The sequence below is a fragment of the Ictidomys tridecemlineatus genome, chromosome 14, assembly GCF_052094955.1.
Source record: "Ictidomys tridecemlineatus isolate mIctTri1 chromosome 14, mIctTri1.hap1, whole genome shotgun sequence".
NCBI classification, from domain to species: domain Eukaryota; kingdom Metazoa; phylum Chordata; class Mammalia; order Rodentia; family Sciuridae; genus Ictidomys; species Ictidomys tridecemlineatus.
Window position 1 is genome coordinate 51,763,450 of NC_135490.1, and position 20,515 is coordinate 51,783,964.

At 35.5% G+C, this 20,515-nt stretch overlaps 2 long non-coding RNA genes across 2 annotated transcripts in view; both read left to right on the forward strand.

Annotated features, from left to right (window-relative positions):
- The first annotated feature begins 356 nt into the window (after positions 1-356).
- On the forward strand, positions 357-12,859 carry LOC144370406 (uncharacterized). Its single transcript, XR_013430383.1, has 4 exons — positions 357-488; positions 2,190-2,308; positions 9,429-9,649; positions 12,690-12,859. It is a non-coding gene; the product is annotated as an uncharacterized LOC144370406 (long non-coding RNA).
- A 7,420-nt stretch (positions 12,860-20,279) lies between these two features.
- Positions 20,280-20,515, forward strand: part of LOC144370407 (uncharacterized) — a 39,929-nt gene continuing 39,693 nt past the window's right edge. Inside the window, exon 1 of the long non-coding RNA XR_013430384.1 lies at positions 20,280-20,452. This is a non-coding gene — a long non-coding RNA (uncharacterized LOC144370407). The remainder of the gene's footprint in view (positions 20,453-20,515) is intronic.

The following is a 20,515-nucleotide window of genomic DNA, read 5'->3' on the forward strand; positions in this document are numbered from 1 at the left end:
GCCCCGCCTCAGGGCAAGGTCGCGGCGTGCTCGCTCCCGCAGACTCCCTGGAACGGGGGCGGGCTCGCGCTACCGGCTGGGCCCTGTAGGCGGGCCACCACTACCCGTCCTGCAATGTCTCTGCGGAAGCCTGTATCGGGCAGTCTTTCTGCAGCCGGCCCAGCCCATGGGAGACAAGCAGTTTTGAGCCAATTCTTTCACTCCACGGGAAGCCTCAAATCCACTTCGTCTCCCACGGAAGCCGCCACGAAGGCAAACCACGGCTCCGCAGCGCCCTCAGCGTCCACCGCCCAGCCTCATTTGCCGCCACTGGTGGTGGGTTCGGTCCAGGGCGGGGCAAGGCCATCGGTGGGGCGGAGCTTGTGAGAGGAATAGGAGGAGGTGGCGACTGTGTGCGACAATCCCCGAGATGCTGGGGCCGGAAGAGAACGGGAGAGGCGGGGCCGCAGAAGCAGAGGCTGGGAAAGCCCAGCTGGGTCCACATCGAGGTGTGGCTGGGAGATTGCATTACCTCTTTTTTTTTTCTTTTTTTTTTGCATCACCTGTTTTGAGGGAATAGATTTGAGGCCAAGGTCCCTCTGGTTAAGAGGAGACCTGAAGGGAATTTCCATTCTGACGAATGGAGAGTGCCAGTTGGTCTGGCATACTTGTGTCTTTTAATTCTCCCTCTTCTTTCCTGGACTGATGTTTGAAAAGGGGCTTCTCTCCACACGCTTGGTTGGGTGACTTTAAGAAATCTGCTCATATGTAGTTCTTAGCACTGAACAGCATTGCTGAATATTTCAAATCACTGTGGGCTGAAGCTGAGTAGTGGTCACCATCTTATAGTTCACGTCTTAATGTGTGACGTTCAATTTGGATGTATAAAGTGTCTATAAATGCCAATGGTTAATCATTGGCATTTATAGTATTAACAAATACTTTGTTGCTTGCCAGTCTTTTTTTAAATATTATTTTTTAGTTATAGGAGAACACAGTATCTTTAATTTATTTTTATGTGGTGCTGAGGATGGAACCCAGTGCAGCACGCATGTTAGGCGAGCCCTGTAGCTCTGAGCCACAACCCCAGTCCCTTTTGCTTTCCAATCTTTAGTGAAATAAACTAAGATTTTTTGTTTTGTCCTTCTTTCCTTCCTTCCTTCCTTCCTTCCTTCCTTCCTTCCTTCCTTCCTTCCTTCCTTCCTTCCTTCCTCCTTTCTCTCCCCCCTCCCTTCCCTCCCCTCCCCCTTCCCCCTCCCCTCCCCCTTCCCCCTCCCTTCCCTCCCCTCCCCCTTCCCCCTCCCTTCCCTCCCCTCCCCCTTCCCCTTCCCCCTTCCCCTTCCCTCTTCCCCTTCCCCCTCCCTTCCCTCCTCTCCCCTACCCCCTCCCCCGCCCCTTCTCCCCTCCTCCCCCTCCTCCTCCTCTGGGCTTTCCCAAGAGGGAGTCTTCCCTAGGGTACCCTGTATGCTTCCCAAACTAAGGGTGTGTGGAAGGGGATTACAGACTGAATTTTAATCACAAATCACATTTTAATGGAGTTACAACTAACCTGCTTTAAAAAGTTCTCTTCATTTACATTTCTTTCCTATAGTAATTGCTCCTCTCTTTTCTTTTTTTTTTTTTAAGGATGACCTAATTTTCACGAATTCACCAAAATTTTATTTTGCGTCTACCATTTAGAGACTATTTGGTGAAGGACTTAAATTTTTGTCAGGCTTCCTGCCAATAGATAGTTCATAGTCTTGTGGCAACTTTAATGGTGAACATATTGTATTTAAACAGGACATAGTTAAATATTGATTAGTATTTAAAAAGTGATATTGTATATTTAATCTTTGGCTCCTAATTTTGGCTTTGATAAGTACTATTTTATTTCTTAGGGGTATTTTATTTAACATGTAAGTGGGGTGAATCAGGTTTTATAATTTGAGATAAGTAAAGGCTGATTGAGTAAAGGAAGGTATTATATGGCTTAGTTTCATTTATTCTAGCAGGACTAGAGGTTCTGAGGCTCATGACCTGCCAGTTTCCACCCTGTCCTTGATGGGGGTAAAAACAGTTAACTCAGGACTTTCCAGAGCTAACAATAATTCTATGAGGAATGGATTGCAGAGAAGTTGGTGTCATTCAGAAATAATGTTTAAATTACTTCACATACATCAAGCTTTCACAGAATAGATAACACCTCATTTTGTGACCTTTGTCTGTAGGCTACAGAAGTTAACAAAGGAAAAAAAGACAGCTGGATAAAGATGGGCCTGTTAAAAAAAAGCAAAGAAAGTCCAAGAAAAGGAAGAAAGAAATGACTTGGTAATGCCTGGTAACCCTGGTGAGTCTGGGCGATGATTCTTCTCAGCAGTCATGGCTCTGATATTCTTGAGTTTTTCTGGATGGCAGAGAAAGCTCTTGGAGGGTTGAAACTTTGTTCTTTTTGGACAATGATCACTATTGTGCTTGAGTTTGTGGTGATATGTATAGGAGGTGAGGGGGACAGTGGAGGAGCTGGAGTTCTGCAATTTGGCTGTAATTCTCCCAACTTTCTCTTTTTTTCCACTCTAACCATTTTTGTCATGTTTTTAAAAATGAGATATTCTTGTTATAAAAATTTCAAACAGTACACAAATTTGGATGGTAGACAGTGAAAGACCTTCCCTTTTAGTGAGGTCTACTGCTCATTGTTTGGGTACTGTGTGTTGTTCCAAATTTTTCTATATTTACACACACACATGTGTGCACAACATAGACCCACAAATTAGTTAATTAGTAATAATTTCATAGTTTACATATTATATTATTAACAAGAAATGTTAATTAAAACAAAACAAAACAAAAAAACAGCATTGCTGAGCTGCTGGACTTCCAGAGGTGATTTTGGGTGTAGATGATTGAGTGAGCAGATTTTTTCTAGTTTTTGGCTCCAGAGATTTTGTGATAAGAAGAGACAGGAAATCCATCTTTATTCATAATTCCCAGAACATAAAACAAACAAATTAACAAAATGTCCCATTTCATTGAAGATAACTTGTCTATACCGCTAGAGATAATAAGTCGGATACTTATTTTTCCATATAAATGGTAAAACTTGGATTTAGGGCCAACATGAATAAGAACTAACTACAAAAATGGAGATGTATGACTAATGAGAAAAATATATCTGATAACATCTGTTAATACCATAGTCCTTTTCTTTTCTGGAGGGGGCTCGAAGGAGGCATGACTTGACAGATTTGCCACTGGTTAATTTTGCATTTTCTGGGGCTCTTAGCCTTTTTTCTTTTTGTTTCATTGCTCTATATAGACCTGATTGTTCAGTTTTTCAGTAAATTCTATTAGCAGTGAGTGCTCTTTTTTTAAAGTCTGCTTTTATTCTAAAGCTTCTTGTAGCTCATTTATTCTTCCTAAAAACTTTGTTTTATTTTCTTTTATAGAGGAAAAGGTAGATGACAGGTGAGGAGAACTGAGGGCTGCCATAGTTAAGTGGCTTAACGGGGGCCACACAGGACAGTTGAGATTGGAAATTGTTGAAATTAAAATGCTTGTCATTTGTTAATTCAGGGTTACCGGGGTTGTGACTCAGTGGTACAGCGCTTGCCTAGCATGTGTGAGACACTGGGTTCAATCCCCGGCACCACGTAAAAATAAACAAACAAAGAAAAAAGATATTGTCTCCATCTATAACTAAAAAAATATTTTAAAAAATTGGCATTCAGAAGGTGGGTATCTGTTCTGTCCCAGGGTGGTTGTCATCATCGTAGTCTCCTCCTCCTCCTCCTCCTCCTCCTCCTTCTTCTTCACGATCATTAAAATACAGTTCTCATACCATATAGTTCACCAATTTAATGACTTTTAAGTTGTTTCAAGATTTGTGCAAACATTTTCAAAGTCAATTTTAGGGCCTTGGGATGTGACCAGTGGTAGAGAGTACTTGTTTAGCATGCATAAGGCCCTGGGTTTGATCCCTAGCACTGGGGCTGAAGGCTGTGGCAGGGAGTCAATTTTAGAACATTTTCATCATCCCAAAAGAAGACCTATACCCAGTCGCAGCTACCTTCGTTTCCTTGTAACACTCTCCAGCCCTAGCAGCCACTAATCTACTTTCTGCTGTAGATTTATCTATTGAAATAATTTCATATAAATAGAATCATACAATTTGTGGCTTGTTGTATATGGTTTATTTTCTTTAGTATCGTATTTTCAAGGTTCATCTGCGTGGTAGCAGTACTTCATTCCTTTTTTAAAATTCATTTTTTTTAAGTTGTAAGAAACATAAAATTCACCATGAACCATTTCTAAGTGTGCAGTTTAGTGGTATTTAGTACAATTAAATTGTTTTATCATCCCTACTATTCATCTCCAGAACTCTTTTTTCCTTTTGCATTTCTAAAACTCTACCCATTGAATAATAACTCCCATTCTCCCACCTCCAGTTCTGGCAGCTACCATTCTGCCACAACCTGCCAAGCATCAACAAAGGATCTTGAGTAGGGGTGACTGGAGATGGAGAAAAACACAAAGAAAAAGAAAACATTTTTAAGCAAAGCTAAGGCCAGGTGGGACACTGCCCTCTAATGGAGGAACAGTGACCTGGAACTAGCTCTGCAAATTTATTATATAGAGTCTCATAATCAGGAAGTTAAACTATAGGGGCATTGTAAATTGTTCAAGGCTTCTGAGTTATCAAGAGGCTTCTTTGTGCACTAAAAAGTTACAGAGATAGAAACATTTTTATGATTATCCTGCTGCACCCAGGAAGCCCACTCTACTGGAACGTCTCATAACTGTTAGCATCAGAGCCAAGTGTCAAGGCTGTTAACCTCTTTGCTTTTTTGGCAAGAAATGTTTCCCAGGCTTGGCTTTTTCCAACACTGCAGGATCAGCCAATGACTATGGGTTCATCTGCTCTCCACACCATTCTACTTTCTGCCTCTATAATTTCGACTGCTCTAAACTACATTCATTCTTTTTATTTCTAGGTAATATGCAACTGTTTAGATTCATCTCATTTCTTTTTATTTTTTATTTGTTCTTTTTAGATATTCATGACAGTAGAGTATATTTTGACATATTATACATACATGGAGTATAACTTTCCATTCTGTGGTTGTACATGATGTGGAATTACACTGGTCATGTATTCATATATGAACATAGGAAAGTTATGTCTCATTCATTCTACTGTGATTCCTATTCCCATCCCCCCTCCATTCCTCCATTACCTTCATTCCTCTTTGTTTAATCCAGTGAACTTCTATTCCCCCTCCCCTATTGTGTGTTAGCATCTGCATATCAGAGAGAACATTTGGCCCTTGGTTTTGGGGGATTGGCTTATTTCAGATAGCATGATAGTCTCCAGTTTCATCCATTTACCAGCAAATGCCATAATTTTATTCTTCTTTATGGCTAAGTAATATTCCATGTGTATAGATAGCATATTTTCTTTATTCATTCATCCATTGAAGGGCATCTATTTGGTTCCATAGCTTAGCTATTGTGAGTTGAGCCACTATAAACATTGATGTGGCCTCATCACTATAGTATGCTGATTTTAAGTTTTTTGGCTATATGCCAAGGAGTGGGATAACTGGGTCAAATGGTGGTTCCATTCCAAGTTTTCTGAGGACTCTTCATTACTGCTTTCCAAAGTGGTTGTACCAATTTGCAGTCCTACCAGCAATGCATGAGTGTACCTTTTTGGCCACATCCTTGCCAACATTTATTGTTACTTGTATTCGTTATAATTGCCGTTCTGACAGGAGTGAGATAAAATCTCAATGTAGTTTTAATTTGCATTTCTATAATTGCTAGGGATGTTGAATATTTTTCATATCCGCCTCATTTCTCAATTTTTCAATTTACAAGGGTTTGTTTTTTTTTTTTTTTTTTTTTTGGTGCTGGAGATGGAATCTATGGCCCCATACATGTTAAATCACATTCTTTACCACTGAGCCACATATCCAGTTTTTAAAATTTTTTTTATTGTGTTTTTTTTTTAATCTGGTTTCCACAGGAGAGGAAAACTTTGTATTCACAAGGGAACTTACATGCTTTTGAAAAGTTATTTTAGAATGTATTTTGGAAATCATGGAAATAATCAAAGGTAAAACATACCTTGGAAAATATACTAAAAATATGCTTTTAAAATAAGAGAAATAATAGTAAACAAAGTAAAGTATATATTAAATAATTCATGTATTTAGAAGAAAGAGAGTCACCATGTTCAAGGATTTTTGATTTTTAGCATGTGACAATCTAGGTTTTTTTGGTTTATTCATTTGTTTTGTTTTAATTATAGAGGGCCAATTTTCCTGTCCATTTTCTCTTGGCTAGGATTTTCTCATCATTATAGATTTCCACAGATTAGATTTTGTTGGGCCTTAGGCCACTTTGAATTGATTTTTATCCTGTTTGAAGCTCATTTAAAGCTTCTTGGGTCTATGGGTTTAAAGCTCTCATCAAATTTGGAAAGCTCTTTTAGGCATTATTTTATCAACTGCTTTTTTTCTGTTTCCTTCCTCTCTCTTCTTCTCAAAGTTTATTTCAGGGATGTTGAACTACTTGACATTGTCCCTGAAATCACTGAAGCTTTGTTTTCAGGTCTTATTTCTCCTCGTGTTTCATTTTGGATAGAATGCTTTCAAATTCAGTGATCTTTTTTCTGTAGCATCTAATCTGCTATAAAGCACTTTCAATAAATTTTTGTTTTAGATATTTTATTTTTTTTTTTTTTTATTTTTTTTTTTTTATTTATTTTTTATTCTAATTTGTTATATATGACAACCGAATGCATTAAAATTCATATTACAATAGAGCACATTTTAATATCTCTTGTTGTATACAAAGTATATTCACATAATTTGCGTCTTCATACATGTACTTATGGTAATGATGTCCACCATTTGTTCTACCCCCATGCTCCCTCCTTTTCCCTCCAATCCCTTTGCCCTATCTACAGTTCATCTAACCCTCTCATGCTCCCCCTCCCAACCCCATTATGATTCAGACTCCTTATATCCAGAACACATTTGGCATTTGGGTTTTGGGGATTGGCTAACTTCACTTAGCATTATATTCTCCAACTTCATCCATTTACCTGAAAATGCCATGATTTTATTAGCTTTTATTACTGAGTAATATTCCAGTTGTTTTAGATATTTTATTTTTTTTAAAAAATTTATTTTTTAGTTTTCGGCGGACACAACATCTTTGCATGTGGTGCTGAGGATCTAACCCGGGCCGCATGCATGCCAGGCGAGCATGCTACCGCTTGAGCCACATCCCCAGCCCTGTTTTAGATATTTTAGATGTTATCTCTGAAGTTCCTTTTTTTAAAAATAATATCTTCGATTTCTCTGTGTGAATTATATCTCAGTAAAACTATTAATAGAAAAAAGTATCCTTTTACCCCTCTTTTTGCTTATGTTTTTCTTTGCCTTCTCGTTATGTGGAGTGTATTTATAAAACATGTCTGTATATATTAATTTCATCATATCTGTCCTCTCTGGATCTGCATCATTGAATTGATTTTTCATACTTTTCACATGTCCAGCAATTGATTGGATCGTGGCTGTTTTGAGTTCTTTATTATTTTCTACTGGATTTTGTATTTCTTTAGAGTGTTGTACTTTATTCTTGCATTTAGTTAACTTCCTCATGGGTAATTTTGATTGTTTTCAGGATTGTTTTTAAATTTTGTCAGAGTATGTCTAGCACTAGGTGAGCCTGTCCCTATAGCTTCACCTTTCTTGAATCAGAAGGGTTGCAAAGTAGCAGCAACATACCATAATGCGTATTTCCACCATACAGAGATAAAAGACACTAATAACGTTAAGACATAAGTAAAAATAAAATGTAATACAGCTTTTAGGAAGTGATGAAGTTTGAGTTTTACTCAATCACAAACATACACCATGCAGTAGAGCCTTAGTACTTCACTTCTGTTTTCAACACTTCAACTAAAGATCCGTCTTTTGTTTTGTTTTGTGTTTTCAAAAACTACAACCCCAAGATTTTCACTGACCTACATTCTGGGAAAGTTTTTTTTTTTTGTTTTTGTTTTTGTTTTTGTTTTTTTAACCACAGGAGGGAAATCTGTGTACACACTTAAATTATGAAAGTTTTATACTTTCAGAAATGAACAGAATATCACTTGTGCCCTCAGAATGTTCTTGCTTTCATAGGAAGGGTAAAAGATGATAAATTCATGCAACCCCAGTTCCCTTATATTTGCTAATAGCTACCTAATACTATTGCTTTAAATAGTGAAATAATATATTGTGGTACATGGTAAAGATCCAATAAATGATAGATCCCTTCTCTATGGATTGCTTGCTTATAAACAACTCCTACTAGGCAGACTGTGTACTATATAAAAATTTGAGCTTCTTATAGGAATGTAAAAGAAAAATGATTTAAAGCTGGGAGAGTTAGAGAATTTCATGGAAAAGATAGCTTTGAGATGGAACTTGAAGAATGAATACAATTTTGATACGTAGAAAGTATAGCATGTGCAAAGCTTGGAAGCAGGAAAACAGGTGTTTGAGTGGGGTGATTGGATTTCCTTGGTGAACCCTTGATGTCATTATCTAAGACTTTCCCCTTAATCTGTTCAGATTCTTCAATTAGAAACCTCCTAGCTTCCTAGGTTCTGGAGAGCTTGGGGTGTCAGCATATAGTCAACGTACATTCCCATCACCCTTCTGAGTTGCTGCTCCATCAGCTATGCCTGTTTTGCCTTTCCAGAGCTATCTCCCGTGTGCTGCTGAGGTGAGGAAAAGATAGTTGCCTTTAACTTTGGAGTGTGTGTGGGGTGTCTAGAAACCAAATTACTTGAATTCAGTGCCTTTATTTTAGATCTTCCCATATTCCATTTCTACAGTTACTGGTGTAGTAATTCCCCAGTCTCTTGATCATTTTGTGTTGCAAATAGGATTGGTCCTTGGTTTTCTTAACTATTGACTTAGGACTTAGCTTGAGTTGGGTGGGCTGATTGGTGAGAGCTCATCTATTTTCCCTTCTAGCTTCAGAGATTTCATTTGCAATTGTTGCCTCTCCTCTCCTGTCTGTCCTTAAATGTGAAAACAAACCAACAAATAAAAACCAGAATCAAACTGCAGTGTAGTTTTCCTTTCTTTGTCTCTCTCTTCTTTTGTAGTGCTGAGATAGAACCCAGGGCTTTGCATGTGAGCAGGAGAAGCAAGAGCTCTACCACTGAACTCTAGCCCCAGCTTGCTACTGTAGTTATTCAATGGGGTCTCAGCAATGAGTGAAATCAGGTGTATGCTTGAATATGCCACCTTTACCCTGAACTTGATGTTCTTTATTCCTTTATTACATTATAGTTCAGTCCATTAATGGGAATCTCCCTTTTTAGAAAACTCTGTGTTTATTATAAGTTGACATAATGAGACCAAAATACCGTGGTTATATTTTCTTCTCATTTGTTTTCCAAGAGCCAAAAAAATGTCTGAGGACCAGGACTGTCTCAAAGTCTCTGGAAAAACTGAAAGAATTCTGCTGCGATTTTGCCATTCATCAAAATAGAGTCCAGATAGCACCTCTTCAAGAGAGGTTTGCAGTTCTACCAAAATGTACTGATTTTGAGGATATCAGTTTTCAACGTGCAAAGAATGCAGTTTCTTCTGAAGATTCTAAATCCCAAGTGAACCAAAAGGTATGTAATTGTTATATAGATGTATTTCCAGTTACCCAGAACAGTATGTTCTGAAATCCTTTAGTTTCTGTGTGGTCACTGAAGACACTTGACTGATCATCTGAGTTACCTGACAGATCTTTTGTTTCACAGATATATTGTGAAACATAAGAAATTCTAACTAACATATGTATATTCTAATTTGCTGTGTATTATGAGGGATGAATTGGTTTGTGTTCAAACAAAACAAAACAAAAAATTAAAAGACTCCCAAATTATTTTGAGCCAATACTCTTTATTTTAGAACCTCCCTTATTTCACAGTCTCTGATTGTGATGTACTTACTGCCTGTATTAGGAATCACTGACTTGGGGGAATTTTTTAGATTATTGATACATGCATAATTTTATTATAGCTCTCCTTAAAGTTTTCATGATTTGCATGGAAAATAATGTAGGGCAACATCTATCTATCTATCAATGTTTTGAGGTTTCCAGTTGAAAGCTTGTCATGTATTAAATAAACTTAGAGGTAAACCAAATAAATATGTGTTTTTACTTCTTCTACTGTTTATTTTGTGACTTATTAATGGTTCCTATCATTACAGAATCTTGTCTGGCACCATCATTGAAATCTATAATTCAGACGAATGGTTGACTTTCAACCTTAGCTTTACATTAGACTCATCTGGAGAAATTAAAAACAAAACAAAACAAAACAAAAATTGGTATTTACAACCTTCCTTTAGAATCTTATTTATTTGGTCTTCACTGAGAATTGTGCATGGCTATTTTCTTAGAAGCTCTTATTTTAATGTGTAGACATGGTGGATGATCATTGAATTAGAGAAATGCTTTTTGAATTTATATGTGTGTGTGTGTGTATATATGCATATATTTTTATTTATTAAAATTTTAATGAAATGTACTTTTTCTTAGAAAAATGACTAGGATAATAGAATTTTGCTTACAGTTTTCCCTTCCCACAAAGTTCAGATCTATTGACTTCTGTCTCAAATGGGCTACTATAGGTTAAACTCACTTATCTTAGGTCATCAGAAAAGGAAAGAATGTTTTCTTTTCTATTACCTTTTAATACTGAGAAGCAGTTCACCATGGTATAGGGTGATCATTATGGATAGAAGTCATAAAGTCTATGAAATCTCATTTTATTAATTGGAACATTTACCCTGGGGGCTCAGTAGAGCCTATCTACTATTGCTTTGTACATAAAATGACCAACTTGATTTTTCTGTGAAATTAGAAATGATCAAATAGAAGGGTTATCTAGAAGCAATATAAGGATATTATTACAAGCAATAAGCTATTTGAGAGCTTGAAAAGACACAGATGAATGGTAAAAATCTACCAATTGAACATAATTGCCCAGTGGTCTAGGGATATTAATGAAGGGTCAACATGACTCTGGATAGGTTCTGAAATTTATTCTGATCACTCTGAATTGTCAAGACAAGGTTGAGTTCAACATGATGCATCTGTGAATATTAAAGAAAATATAGTATATCTGAGAAATATTTCCACCCAAATCATATAAAAATTAAGTTGCTTAATAATCAAGTACTTAGATTTACTTGTTAGTATCCCACATGGAGAGAACTCCCCCCTCCACCTCACCCCCCAGAAGTCTGTCTTATTTAGTAAAAGAATAAGTTAAAAAAAATGAGAGCAACTTTTTTTCTAGGAAATATATTTTTGTAAGTACTAATTAACTTTTATATTATGTAGTATTCCTGGAATTTATGTAAGAGTCATAGAAACAAAATTGAAAATCCCTCAAAATGAAAAACAGTTGCATTCTCAGATGTTACGATGAGCTACGTTTCTTTGGCCATTCCTCTCCACACCTTACCATCTTCCTATTGCGAATCTTTGCGAGTTTTCTGGGCTATGTTATTTAGATAGATTGAGTCTTTTTGAAATTAATGTCTTTCTGTGCCGTCCCAGCTAAGCTGTTTTTTTTTTTTCTTAAAAACATTTACTTGACATCCACAGAATACATGTTTCTGGGGTTTCTATTGATATGAGACTACACTTTTCTGCTCTCTGTCCATTCCTCTTCTTCTGCTCACTAGTTTTTTAGGGCATATTTTTTATTCCACTGGTAGTTGAGTAACTTTTTAGATATTGAGAGTGACAGCATGGCTCTTACTTAAAAATTGATTTATCCTATCAATTTTTCTCATTTTTCCATTTCTTAATCAAGTCTAATAATCAAGGGATTTTCTCTAAGCTGTAAGTTGGAATTAATTATGGTTTTATGTTACAGGAAGTTCAGGATAGTAGGAGTACTAATATTCAAAATGTTGCCCAATGCTCTTTGTTTCCCAAAACTTCTTTCCCCTATTTATTTACCAAAACAATGATGATTCTCTCTTGTAATACAGATTTATAGAATATACTATCTTTTAGAGCATGCTTGGAAACATGAAACATTAAGTGCAGCTTTACATGTTGGCATGCTTGCTGCAAGTGTTTTTGCCCAAGATTTATCCCCAGTTGACTTTTATTCATTGTATACCTGGGAATAAATAAGAAAATAAATGTTTATTAATTATAGGTCCAATAACATCAAATTTAAAAAGAAGTATATAAAACATTCAGGTTGGTTAGATTTGCAAAATTTACTTAAATACTGGCAGTTTTTGTTTTTTTGGTTCATAATTTTTTAAAATGTTTTACTTTGAAAAAATTTCAAACCTTTGTACATATTGCTTTGTACATAAAATGACCAACTTTATTTTTCTGTGAAATTAGAAATAATCAAATAGAAGGGTTATCTAGAAGCAATATAAGGACATTATTACAAGCAATAAGCTGTTTGAGAGCTTGAAAAGACAAAGATGAATGGTAAAAATCTACCAAATGAACATAATTTCCCAGTGGTCTAGGGATAATTTGCCTGAATACTACATTGTGTCTTGGGAAACCTTTCACCTAGATTTACCAACTATTAGCTTTTTGCTAATTTTGCATTTGCTTTCTCTGAGAATTTATTATAATAGTTTATTCTTGTTAAACTATTTAAATTTTTTGGTTGCCAGGACAGTCAGTTTGGCCTATCACATAGGACTCACGAAAACTTACAGAAAACTTCTGATAAACCATCTAATAGACAATCGAAAAGCATCTACACACCATTAGAGTTGCAATATATAGAGATGAAACAGCAGCATAAAGATGCGATTTTATGTGTGGAATGTGGATATAAGTATAGATTCTTTGGGGAAGATGCAGAGGTAAGTTGTTTTAATTTTTTTTTCAGCTTTAGATATTTTTCAATATTTTTGTTTTATTTCTTGACTTTGTGAAAAGCTAATTTGATCAGTCACCCTTTAAAATGCTGTCATTTAAAATAAAACTCAAGCACAAGCAAAGTTGATGGAGCTAGACTTGTGGGGGAGAAGTGAGGAGTCCCTACTGGAATGTTACTGTTTATTTTCTATGGTGCTAGGCCAATACTTTTCATCCATAAAAAGTTGATTAGATGAATCAATTGATGGATGAACCATTGCCAATGTGTTTTTTTTTAACTATTTTTTTTTAGTTGTCAGTAGATCTTTATTTTATTTATTTATATATGGTGCTGACAATTGAATCTAGTACCTCACACATGGTAGGCAAAGTTTCTACCACTGAGCCACAACCCCAGCCCACAAATATGTTTTTTAGGAGAATCTCAAGCGAAAAACAATTTTTTTGAGATGTATGGAAGTTCTCCTTACCTTAATTAATGAATTTTCATAGCCAGATACAAAGTTAAGTTTCAATGAAAAGAGCACATTAATTCTGCCAACTACCCACAGGTCTTTGTGTCAGTCATCTTTCGATCTTAGCCTAAGCTATGTCTCAATTTAACTTAGGGGTATTTGATACAGATCAAGAAGGTTTAAAGTGAATTTGCACATTCAACAGGCAAGTAGAGGGAAGCTTTTGCTGGAAGCGGTGGTTGATTGTCATGACTACATAGTCTCAAGACTGGTTAGGTCATATAACATCAGAACATGATGATGTAGTATATCTGCCACCCCTTGGATGGGAAGAGAAGAGTTGGCCAATGTTTTCTTGTTCATGTTTTCTGAATCATGTTGGGGCAGAAAGGTGGTGTTCTTCTAAGTTCCATTGTGTTCTGTGTTATGAAATAGTATTGACATATTTCCTGAGGTCAAGAACAGGTACGGGGGCTGGGATTGTGGCTCAGTGGTAGAGCCCTTTGCCCAGCATGTGTGAGGAACTGGGTTTGATTCTCAGCACCACATACAAATAAATAAAATAAAATAAATTCATCAACAACTAATAAAAATATTTAAAAAAGAACAGATACATAGCTGGCATCCTATAGGTGAAGGAGAAAAAGAAACCATCTAGGTTAAATGATAAATGTTTTGACCATAGATAGTAGAGGATGATATTTTCTTGTCTTCAGTGATGGGTGAATACAGTTTAGATGTAAAGGGGTAAAGGAGTGAAAGTACTGGAAGAGACTTCCATGGCTCTATTTGGTGGTGTCTAAGTGTGTTCTGGAAGAAAGCAGGGAATCAGGGACTGCTTCCTGTTTTTGCATTTCTATCAACCATGCATCATTAATTAACAAACCAGTCTAGAGAGTTCTTCATGTCACTTATTAAAAGTTTCCTCTGTCCAAGTGGATTTATTATTTATGCATACTCTGTAGTATCTTCTAATCATCAGTTACTTGTATATGCCATTTGCATAGAAAATTCTTATTCTTTTGGCCTCTTCCTTTTTATATTGAATAGTCCTTACGTAAATACACCTCAGCACTTTTAGGTTTTGGAACATCTAAGGACATAGAAAAAGAGTTGTCATTTTTTGGAGACATTTAGAGATACAGATTTTGGCCCTGATGTCAGGTGGTAGGAACTGCCAAAAAATAGATGAGACCAGGGAATTTATATGGGGAGTTTCTTTCAAACTTTTTATTGATGTACCACACATTTAGAGAAGTACACAAATCCTAAATGTATACCTTGATGAATTTTTAACAAAGTTAACAAATCCCACATGGAATCTTGAAATAGAAATTTATTAACATTCTTTCTTTTTTTTAATATTAGATTGCTGCCCGGGAGCTGAATATTTATTGCTATTTAGATCACAACTTTATGACAGCAAGTATACCAACTCACAGACTATTTGTTCATGTACGCTGTCTTGTGGCTAAAGGATATAAGGTCAGCTTTGATTTTTTACTTCAAGGGAGAAGGGAGGGAGATTCTCTTCCAGGGAGTGAAAACATGCCTTTAAAGTAACAGGCAGGCTTTAATGAGTTTTAGAATTTGGAATTTGAAGAAATGAAAAATGTTTCATAATTATTAACGTACCTTGATTTTTAAGAGCATATTGTTAGGTATTTACAGAAAAAAAATTTTAAGACTCAGTAACAGAGTGCTTCTTAGTGATTTGTGTACACTAGTCAGCTGCTCATGGTCCTTGTTGCTTAACCCTTATATCTGGACACTGTGGACTAATTCACTTATTTTAAGTGTTTCAGAATTAATATTTAAGCATTTTGAAATGAGTTTGTTAGATTGGTTTTTCATCAGATTTGATATTAAATATCTCTTACTTTGTTGAAGGTGGGAGTTGTAAAGCAAACTGAAACTGCAGCATTAAAGGCTATTGGAGACAACAAAAGTTCTCTCTTTTCCCGGAAACTGACTGCTCTTTATACAAAATCCACACTCATTGGAGAAGATATCCTTTTTGAATAGTAATTTTTCTCTTAGTTGTTACAACTGCTTTGTTTTAAGGTGACATTTAAAAAAAAGTCCTTTGGGAACCTTTTCGATGAGGTAAGGTGGTACAGTTACTTGAATCCTTGGATAGTGCACTAATGAAGAGGAAGGATTGATAGTAACTAGAAACAAACATTTTCAAATGTCATAGTGAAATACAAATTCATCATATACTAAGAGCAAGAAGAAGTGAACCTAATAAATGATAATGTCAAGTTAGCAACTGATTTGAAATTGTGTGCTTTCTTGGATCATTTGTGGACAAAGGTTAGGTGTTTAGGGCCTATACATTCCTTAGGATCTTCCTACTTTGAGACCTGAAAAATAAAAACTTAGTAACTTAATGTGGAAAGAAAACTATGAAGTCAATATTAAAATACACTTAAATGCTTATAAAATATAATATAGGCCATCTTCATTAATTGTTAATTTGTGAAGATCTTATTGCTTTTGAAAATGAATTGTGGGTAAAACTTTATCACTTTACAGAAATCTTCAGTATGCCCAATGGCATACTGAAGATTGCTGCCAAAATTTATAGATTTTCATAAATTTGTTGTGTTAATTGAAGCTAAGTAATTTTAAAAGCAAAGTCATAAAATTCTGTTTTTAAAGCCAAATAGTTGTATATAAAATAATGTGAGGGTGCATTTAATAATGTTTACTTAGGTTGGGTCTCTTATAATAAAATAATCTAGGGATAAAGAAGGCCTTAAATCATGTGCTAAAGTATTTCTTTTATGGTTTATTACAAATCTGCATATTTAGAGGCCTCTTAGTTTCTATGCAAATTCTGAGGATTATTTTGTTGTTTAAGATCACAAATAGTGAATAACTGTCATTCGGAGCAAACTCTAAACCATTTGCATCCCTTTGGTTGTTCTAATCTGATCAGGCTGTAAAAACATGGTAGTTTATTTTTTTCTTTTTTACCTAAGCTGAGTCTCCTACTTGAAACCCATTCGTAAAAGAGTATCCTTCCCTGCTTCACATCTGCTATGCTTATGGCTCTTTTTTTAAAAAATAACTTTTTAAAAATGAGTGCAATGGAATGTTACTCAGCATTAAAGGAGAATAAAATTATTGCATTTGCAGATCAATGGATAGAGTTGGAGAATATCATGCTAAGTGAAATAAGTCAATCCAAAAAAAAAACCCCAAAAAAACAGGGACTGAATGTTTTCTCTGATAAGTGGATACTAATCCATAATGGGAGGGGGGCGCAGGATGGAATGAGTTGGAGGAACTTTGGATGGGTCAAAGTGGAGGGAGGGAATGGAGCAAGGGGATAGGAAAGATGGTGGAATGAGACAGACATCATTACCCTACTTTTTGTGCAACCAGAGAAGTGAAAAATTATGCTCCGTTAACAATGAATTGAAGAGCTTTCTACTGTCAGGTATAATTGATTAGGATAAATTAAAAAATTAGTGTGTTATGAACATACAGAAAGGCAAAATTCACTGTGGTGTATTCATCATATATGTACATAGGAAAGTTTGGTCATGCTCATTCCACTATGCTTCTCTTTTCCCATCCTTTTACCTTCCCCCTAAGTTTCATTTCTCTACACCATCAATCTCTCTTCTATTTTTATGGGATCCCCCTTGCCCTTGCCCCCCACTCTCTGTATATTTTGGTCTAGTTTCAAAAAAAAAATTGAATCCTTGACTTTCTGGGTCTGGCTTAATTCACTTGGCATAATGTTTTCTAGTTTCGTCCATTTACCAGCAAATGCCGTATATTCATTATTCTTTATGGCTGAGTAAAACTCTATTGTATATATATATACTATTTTTTCTTTATCAATTTCTGTTGATGGGCACCTAGAGTGGTTCCATAGCTTGACTATTTTGAATTGCACCTCTAAAAACATTGATGTGGCTGCATTCTTATATTTTGCGGATTTTAGATCTTTTGAACATATACCAAGGAGTGGAATAGCTAGGTGTTATGGTGATTTCTTCCTAGTTTTTTGAAAAATCTCCATACTGCTTTCCAGGATGGTTGCACTATTTTGAGTCCCACCAACAATATATGAATGTACCTTTTCCCCCATCTCCTCACCAGTATTTATTGCTATTTGTTATCTTGATAATTGCTATTCTGACTAGAATGAGATGAAATCTCCATGTCATTTTAATTTGCATTTCCCTATTTGCTATATATGTTGACCATTTTTTCATATATTTCTTGGCCATTTGTATTTCTTTTTTTGAGAAACATCTGTTTAGTTCTTTTGCCCATTTATTTATTGGGTTATTTGTTTTTTTGATGTTAAGTTTATATATATATATATATATATATATATATATATATATATATATATATATATATATGTATATATTCTGGATATTAATCCTTTATCTGAGGAGCAGGTGGCAAAGACATTCTCCCATCTTGTAGGCTCTCTCTTCACACTCTTGTTTCTGTTGCTGTGCAGAAGCTTTCTAATTGGATGCTGTCCCACTTATTGATTCTTGTTTTTATTTCTTGTGCTTAATGAGTCTTGTTAAGTAAGTTGATGCCTGTGCCTATATGTTGAAATGTTGAGCCTACATTTTCTTCTTAGAAGTTATAGAGTTTCTGGTCTAATTCCTGGGTCTTTGATCTATGTCTTTGATCTTTTTTGTTAAAAAAAATGGTTCTTCTTAGTTATACATAACATTAAGATTCATTTGGACATAATTGTAAAAGCATGGATTGTAATTTGTTCTAATTCAGTCCCCACTACTTCCCCTTTCCCTCTCCTCTTCCATCCCCCTATTCCCCTCATTCTACTGATCTTTCTGTTTACTTATAGTTTTGTTTTTAAATTAGTACTAATAGATAAATACATAATGGTGAGATTTCACTGTGGTGTATTCATATATGTATAGGAAAGTTAGGTCAGATTCATTCATTGTTCTTTCCTTCTCTTGTCCCATCTCCTTCTCCCTCGATCCCTTTCTTCTACTCCACTGATCTTCTATTTTCTTTGGTCCACTTTGAAATGACCTTTGTCCAGAGTGAGAGATAGGGATCAAGTTTCATTCTTCTACATATAGGTATCCAGTTTTCCAAGCACCTTTTGTTAAAATGGTCATCCTTTCTCTTTTTAGAATCTTTGTCAAGTATCATAGGGCTATAAGTAAGTATATGAGTTTGTCTCTGGATCTTCTGTTCTGTTTCATTGGTGCCAGTACCATATTAATTTTGTTACTGTAACTCTGTGGTATAATTTGAGATCAGGTATTGTGATGCCTCCAGAATTGCTCTTTTTGTTCAGGATTGCTTTGGCCATTCTGGGTCTATTATTCTTCCAAATGAATTTTAGAACTGTTTTTTTTTTTTTTGGTTCTAGTTCTGTGAAGAATGCCATTGGTATTTTGGTGGGGATTGTGTTGAATCTATATGCTGCTTTGGTAGTATGGCCATTTTGATAAAATTCTGCCTATCCTAGAACATAGGAGGTCTTTCATCTTCTGAGATCTTCTATTTCTTTTTTCAGTGTTTTCATACAGGTCTTTCACCTCCTTGGTTAGATTTATTCTAAAGATTTTTTTTCAAGTTATTGTAAATGCGATAGTTTTCCTGATTTCTTTCTCAGCGGATTCATTATTGGTGCATAGGAAAGCAATATGTTGTTCTTGTATCCTGCTAAATTTGTTTATCATCTTTAGAAGTCTTCTCTTGGAGTTTTTCAGGTCTTCTAAACATAGGATAATGTCATCGGTGGACAGATAATTTGACTTCTTTTTTTCCTATTTCTCTCCCTTTAATTTCCTTCTCTTGCCTAATTGCTCTGGCTTGAGTTTTATGGAATATGTTGAATTGGAGTGGTGAGATTGGACATCCTTGTCTTATTCCTGTTTTCAGAGGAAATATTCTCAGTTTTTCTCTGTTCAGTATTATATTGGCCTTTGGTTTGTCATATATAGCCTTTACGATGTTGAGGTCAGTTCCTTCTATCCCTGGTTTCTCTAGTGTTTTAAACATGAATGAGTGCTGGACTTTGTCCAATGCTTATTCTGTATCGAAATAATCATGTGATTCTTGTCCTTAAATCTATTTATGTGGTGAATTCATTTATTGATTTGTCTACGTTGAGCTAGGCTTGCATCCCCGATCATGGTGTACTATCTTTATTTACTGTGTTTTTGAATGTAATTTGAAGCATTTTATTAAGAAGTTTTTCATCTGTGTTCATCAAGGATATTGGTCTGTAGTTTTCTTTCCTTGATATGCTTTTATCTGGTTTTGGTATCAGGGTGATAACTGGCTTCATAGAATGAATTTGGCAGTGTTTCCTCCTTTCTTTTATCTTCTTATACCCAAATTGGATGTATCCAGACCAGCTTTTTCCAGAATTAGCTTTTACCTCTTGAGAATTGGATTAATGGACTCATTTTACACACACACACACACACACACACACACACACACACACACACACACACAAATGCACGCATGCACAACCTACACACATATACATTTATTTCTGATTTTTTAAAATGTCTTTTAAAACTGTTTTACCTTTCTGGGAGCTTTAGGTATGTTAAAGAAAAAAATTAATTTATACTTATTTTAGTATATTCATGCTTTGATTTATAGAATCAAGTATTTTAGAATTGTTAATAATTCAAGTCTCAGCATCATCCAGTTAAAGGGGGTTAATATTTGGGCATCCACAGCATCTGATGTATTCTCCTAGGGCCTTTGGGAGTGAGACAATAATAGTTATCTGTCCTCATGAACCTTACATGCAGCTATGCTCATGGTAAATCAGAAGAATGTGCTGCATGGAAGAGTTTTGCATAGAGGAAAATACTCAGAAAATGAACCATTGTTTTAATGGAGAAAACAGTTAATTTTAAACATTAGTGGCACTTTAGGACATTATTTTTCTTTAATCATTATTACATGAGAATCCTCTGATCAAGCTGGATGATGCTGTAGATGTTGATGAGATACTGACTGATACTTCTACCAGCTACCTTCTATGTATCTATGAAAATAAGGAAAACATTAAGGACAAAAAAATGGGGAACATTTTCATTGGCATTGTGGTAAGTATTTTGTAGGTGAAAAAGGAATAATAACTGTTCATGGTATTTCTAAACATGAGAATC